General features: G+C 41.8%; 1 non-coding gene across 1 annotated transcript; it reads right to left on the reverse strand.

Annotated features, from left to right (window-relative positions):
* Positions 1-956: 956 nt before the first annotated feature.
* On the reverse strand, positions 957-1,061 carry LOC120107851. The gene has a single exon (XR_005509472.1). It is a non-coding gene; the product is annotated as a small nucleolar RNA R71 (small nucleolar RNA).
* Between the last annotated feature and the right edge of the window lie 4,986 nt (positions 1,062-6,047).

A 6,047-nucleotide genomic window follows, 5' to 3' on the forward strand; every position in this document is an offset into this window, starting at 1 on the left:
ATACACAAATTGATCCGCACATAGTAAGGGCAATCACCCCAACAAGATAAGAGCCGGATTTTATCACCGGACTCTTGCCCAATTTAGGTGAACTCAATCTCACATAGTGTCATTTTAATTAAAATCAATTAGACATTGGCCCCTAGGGATATTCGAGCTCAATAGGACGAAGATCACCGAAAGTTGCACCAATTTCGCTCTATGGCTTAGTTGATGTCTAGGCAAATTTGTCCCTAAGGGAGACAGTTCATCTGTTCGAGGCAAGTGGGTTTAAGTGGACTTTTGCGAACACATCGTGACCCCTCCACTTACCTGGGAGCTTACCTGGTCAACTCGGTTCATTAGACCGGATTGGAGGCTTAGTGCCCTCTTCAAACCAGTTAGGAGCTGTCTAGTGATTTAGGACAAAACTAGGATTGATATGCTTTTCTCTTTTATTGCATGCTTGATTGATCGAGTACTAGTGTATGCACGGTAGTCGTTCTAGAGTACAAAACCTATTACCTTTTGACCCTGAAATAGAACGAACCCTTAGAACATTCGAGCTAAGATCAAACATTAGGATCATCCCCACCTCTTAAGATGGCTGAAGAACAACCCAAACTCTTGAGGGAGTACTTTACTCCACTATTTACACTTCCCCATCTTGCATTCGATTACCTGAGGTAGCAGCTGTACAATATGAAATAAAGTCTAGTGTGATCCAAATGCTCCCATCTTTTATGGGCTCACCAACGAAGACCCATACAAATATTTAGATGAATTTCTTGAGATTTGCACCACTGTCAAGATTCAGAACTTCACTGATGATGCCCTGAAACTTAGGTTATTCCTCTTCTCCCTTAAAGATAGAGCCAAACAATGGCTGAATTCTTTAGAAGCTAACTCAATTCGTTCTTGGGATCAAATGCAACAAGAATTTCTTAAAAAATACTTTCCAATAGGAAGAACGAACCAGTTTAGACGTGCCATTACAAGCTTCTCCCAAACCGAGGAGAAGAATTTCATGAAACTTGGGAGAGATTTCGGGACCTAATCCGTAAATGCCCTCATCATCAAATACCTAAGTGGTAGCTAGTGCAATGTTTCTATGACGGTTGACGGAACGAAACCGTCAGATGATCGATGCTGCATGCGGGGAGACTTCATGCTTCGAAATGAGCATGAAGCATGGCAACTATATGAAAATCTTAATGAAAACTTCCTCCACCATGCTTCATGTTCTCGTCAAGCATCCCCGAATTTTCAAAGAAAGGGGCCATTTGTGAAATAAGTCATTCTATGGACCTGTCTAGCAAGGTAGATGCATTGTCCCATAAGATTGACCAACTAATGATAGGAGGACATGTCGTTAGCTCTTCCCAAGCACAAGTATGTGCTATCTGTTCTAGCCCATCACATCCCTATTCATGAGTGCCCCTCAGCACCCCAATATCCCGAACTCGTGCAAGAACACATCAATGCTGCCCAAACACAGCCCAGACCGGGTAAGGATCCATTTTCCAATACATATAATCCGGGATGGCGGAATCATCCAAATTTTCTTGGAGGCAGCAAGCTTCTAATACCTCCCAACCCTTCTCCCAAAATTTTCAAAACCCTCAGAATTTTTATCCTCTACCGTCCCTCAACTCAATTTCAGCATCCTCCTCCTCCAACCAAAGAAATACAGCCTTTGAGGAGAAGGTGTGACTGCCCTTCAAGGTTTGGAGGCAAAACACAACTATTGCACTCTCACACGAATCAATTGCTAAGCTAGAATCCCAAATGGGTCAACTAGCTAATGCATTAAACAAGCGAGAGGAAGGTAAGCTTCCAAGTCAACCAATGAGTAATCCTAGGGGACAATACGTGGCTCAAGAAACTCGACTAAATCATGAGCAAGCTAATGCTTTGACTACCCTAAGGATGGACGTATAATAGATAATAAGGTTGGGGAGGGTAACAATAAGGAAGGAGAGGAAGAAGAGAAGAATGTATCACATGAAAACCCAAAACCTTCTTCAGCTAGTCCACCATCTGCCACAACCCACATTCCAAAGGCTCCATTCCCTGAAGCACTTAATGCACCCTCTCCCTTTGGCAAGAAGGGAACTTCATTAGAAGAGATGATAGAGGTCTTCAAACAAGTTAAAATCAACCTCCCACTCCTGATGCCATCAAACAAGTTCCCTCCTATGCCAAATTTCTCAAAGATCTTTGCACCCAAAAGCGGAAATCTAGGACACATGTGCCTAAAAAGGTCCTACTTACTGAACAGGTAAGTTCGATTCTCCAACACAACACCCCTCCAAAATTCAAAGATCCTGGCGCTCCCACTATTTCCTGTGTCATAGGAGATAACTCCATTGATCGAGCACTTTAGATCTAGGGGCAAGTGTGAATCTTCTACCCTATTCAGTCTATAAAAAATTTGGGTTAGGTGAATTAAAACCACCTCGGTGTCCTTACAATTGGCTGATCGATCTGTGAAGATACCACGGGGATGATTGAAGATGTTTCTTGTCAAGGTAGACAAATTTTATTTTCCAGTAGATTTTATTCGTCCTTGATACGGAAACATGTCCCAACATAAAAAAAACAAATCCCTGTGATTCTTGGTCGTCCCTTTTTAGCTACAGCCAATGCCTGTATTAACTGTAGAACTGGGGCAATGGATATATCATTTGGGAACATGAAAATTAAGTTGAATGTATTTCATGCCGCTGACCAACATGTGAGGGAAGACGAGTGTTGCCTAATTGACGAAATGGATGATCTTGTAGAGAACGCCCTCCCTATATCTTAGCAAATGATCCCTTAGAGGCATGTTTGGCCCACTTTGACATTGACAACTTTGATATAGACAAGGCCGTTAGAAGAAGTTAACATCTTACTCGATAATCAATCTCCCATGAGTTCCCTTCCTTGGAAGATCCGACCTGAACCTCTTCCCCCATTGCTAGCACACCACTTTGTCCTTCCATTGATTCTCCACCTAAACTTGAGTTGAAGCCACTTCCGACAAATCTTAAGTATGCCTTTCGTAGGGACCAGAAGATAGCCTCCTGTAATCATCGCAGCCAACTTATCTACTGAACAGGATGGTAACTTTTAAGGATGCTAGAAGAGAATAAACATGCCATAGGATGGTCTGTAGCCGATTTGAAAGGGGTTGACCCCTCTGTTTGCATGCATCGAATTCATCTCGAAGATGATGCAAAGCCCACCCGAGAAATGCAAAGAAGACTCAACCCTAATATGAAGGAGGTAGTTCAAGAAAGAAGTGGTGAAGTTATTAGATGCCGGAATCATTTATCCAATTTCTGATAGTAAGTGGGTGAGTCCGACACAAGCGGTACCCAAGAAATCAGGTATCACTGTGGTTGAAAATACGGAAGGAGAATTGATACAAACACGCACAACCACAGGTTGGCGCGTGTGCATTGACTATAGGAAACTTAATTCAATGGACTAGGAAGGACCATTTTCCTCTGCCTTTCATAGATCAAATTTTGGAACGGTTGGCTGGTCAAGGTTCTACTGTTTCTTAGATGGTTATTCTGGATATAATCAAGTACCTGTTTACCCGGACGATCAAGAGAAAACCACCTTTACTTGCCCATTTGGGACATTTGCATATAGGAGGATGCCTTTTGGACTATGCAATGCACCCGCAACTTTCAACGATGCATGATGGCCATTTTTTCAGATATGGTGAAAAACTTTCTAGAAGTATGCATTGATGATTTCTCAGTATTTGCCTATCTTTTGACGATTGTCTGAACAATTTGACCTTAGTTTGAAAAGATGTAAGAAGACCAACCTAGTATTAAGTTGGAAAAAAGAGCCATTTCATGGTTCAAGAAGGCATAGTTTAGGACACGTCGTGTCCAAGAGGGCATTGAAGTAGATAAAGCCAAAGTCGATCTTATTCCAATCTCCCCCCACCCAAAACTGTGAAACAAATCCGATCATTCCTTGGCCATGCTGGTTTCTACCGTCGCTTCATTCAGGATTTCAGTAAGATTCCAAACCCTTGTGCAATCTTCTGGCCAAGGACACTCCCTTTGTCTTTGATAAAGCATGCAAGGAGGCATTTGAAAATCTTCGCTCGAAATTGACCACTGCACCTATCATACGGCCCCCTAATTGGACCCTTCCATTTGAATTAATGTGTGACGCATCCGACTATGCCATTGGGGTAGTTTTAGGGCAACGGCTAGATAAGGTACCTCATGTCATCTACTACGCTAGTAAAGCACTCTCAGATGCACAATTGAACTACACCACCACTGAGAAAGAATTGCTAGCTGTAGTATTCGCGCTAGACAAGTTTCGATCTTACCTATTAGGATCCAAGGTTACCGTATTCACTGATCATGCTGCCCTTCGACACCTTCTTGCAAAGAAGGACACCAAACCCCGTCTGATTCGATGGATTCTTTTACTACAAGAATTTGATCTAGAAATTCGTGACAAGAAAGGAACTGCAAATGTCGTAGCAGACCACTTATCTAGGATTCTTCTTGAACCCTCTAAGAATACCTCACCCTTACATGATGCTTCCCGGATGAACAATTATTGGGGTACAAGGAATGAAAATGCCATGGTTTGCAAACATAGTAAATTACCTTGCCATAAGACGAATTCCTGATGATTGGTCAACTCAAGACAAGAACCGATTCTTTTCACAAGTAAAGTTCTATTATTGGGATGATCTCGATCTATTTAAGTATTGTCCCGATCAAGTAATCCGTCGATGTGTCCCCGAATGCGAATTTCAAAGTATTCTTTCATTCTGCCATTCACAAGCTTGTGGGGGACATTTTGGGGGTAGAAAAACTGCAGCAAAAGTTTTACAGAGTAGATTTTATTGGCCCACTCTTTTCAAAGATGCCCATAACTTTTGCCAAACTTGTGAACGGTGCCAACGGATGGGTACCATCTCCCGTAGAGATATGATGCCTCTCAATCCTATTTTAATTGTAGAAATATTTGATGTCTGGGGTATTGACCTTATGGGCCCTTTCCCACCATCCTTTGGTTTCGAATATATTCTTGTAGGGGTTGATTATGTTTCAAAATGGGTAGAAGCTGTCGCCACTAAAACTAATGACCACAAGGTTGTGATTAAATTTTTACATGAAAACATCTTTGTCGTTTTGGCACACCCCGAGCCATCATTAGTGATGGGGGATCTCATTTTTGCAACCGGTCTTTCGAGGCTTTGGCTCGCAAATATAACATCACCCACAAAGTTGCTACCCCATATCATCCCCAAACGATTGGACAAGTCGAGGTGTCCAATAGGGAGTTCAAACACATCTTAGAAAAAACGGTACGTCCCGATAGGAAAGATTGGTCTCAAAGGATAAATGATGCACTCTGGGCCTATCGTACTGCCTACAAAACTTCTATTGGCATGTCTCCCTACCGATTAGTTTTTGGAAAAGCTTGTCACTTACCGGTAGAACTTGAACATAGAGCTTTCTGGGCTATAAAAAAGTTTAACTTAGATATGGCAGTAGCTGGTCCTCACCGAAAACTCCAACTAAGTGAACTTGAAGAATTGCGCAATGAGGCTTATGAAAATGCTAAAATTTATAAAGCAAGGACTAAGGCTTTCCATGATAAAAATATTAACCGTAAGTCCTTCGAACCTGGTCAAAAGGTTTGGCTATTCAATTCAAAGTTGCGACTCTTCCCGGGTAAACTTCGCTCTAGGTGGGATGGACCATTCGTAGTGAAAAAGGTTTTTCCTTATGGTGCAGTAGAGATCCAACACCTCAATGGTGAACATATTTTAAAAGTCAATGGTCAAAGGTTAAAACCTTATGTGGACTGTGTTACCGATGGGCAATTGATCGAATCCCTTAATTTGACGAACCCTGTTTATCAAAATAATTAAGGATGCACCGTGTCTGGCTGAAGACAATAAACTTAGCGCTTGTTGGGAGGCAACCCAATTCTCTTAGATTTATTTAAACATTGAGGACAATGTTAGGTTTAGGTTTGGGGGTATTTTTAAGTATTTTTTTTTATTTTTTGTTTTGTTTGCATCTCTT

This window comes from Phoenix dactylifera, unplaced genomic scaffold (assembly GCF_009389715.1).
Source record: "Phoenix dactylifera cultivar Barhee BC4 unplaced genomic scaffold, palm_55x_up_171113_PBpolish2nd_filt_p 001043F, whole genome shotgun sequence".
Classification (NCBI taxonomy): domain Eukaryota; kingdom Viridiplantae; phylum Streptophyta; class Magnoliopsida; order Arecales; family Arecaceae; genus Phoenix; species Phoenix dactylifera.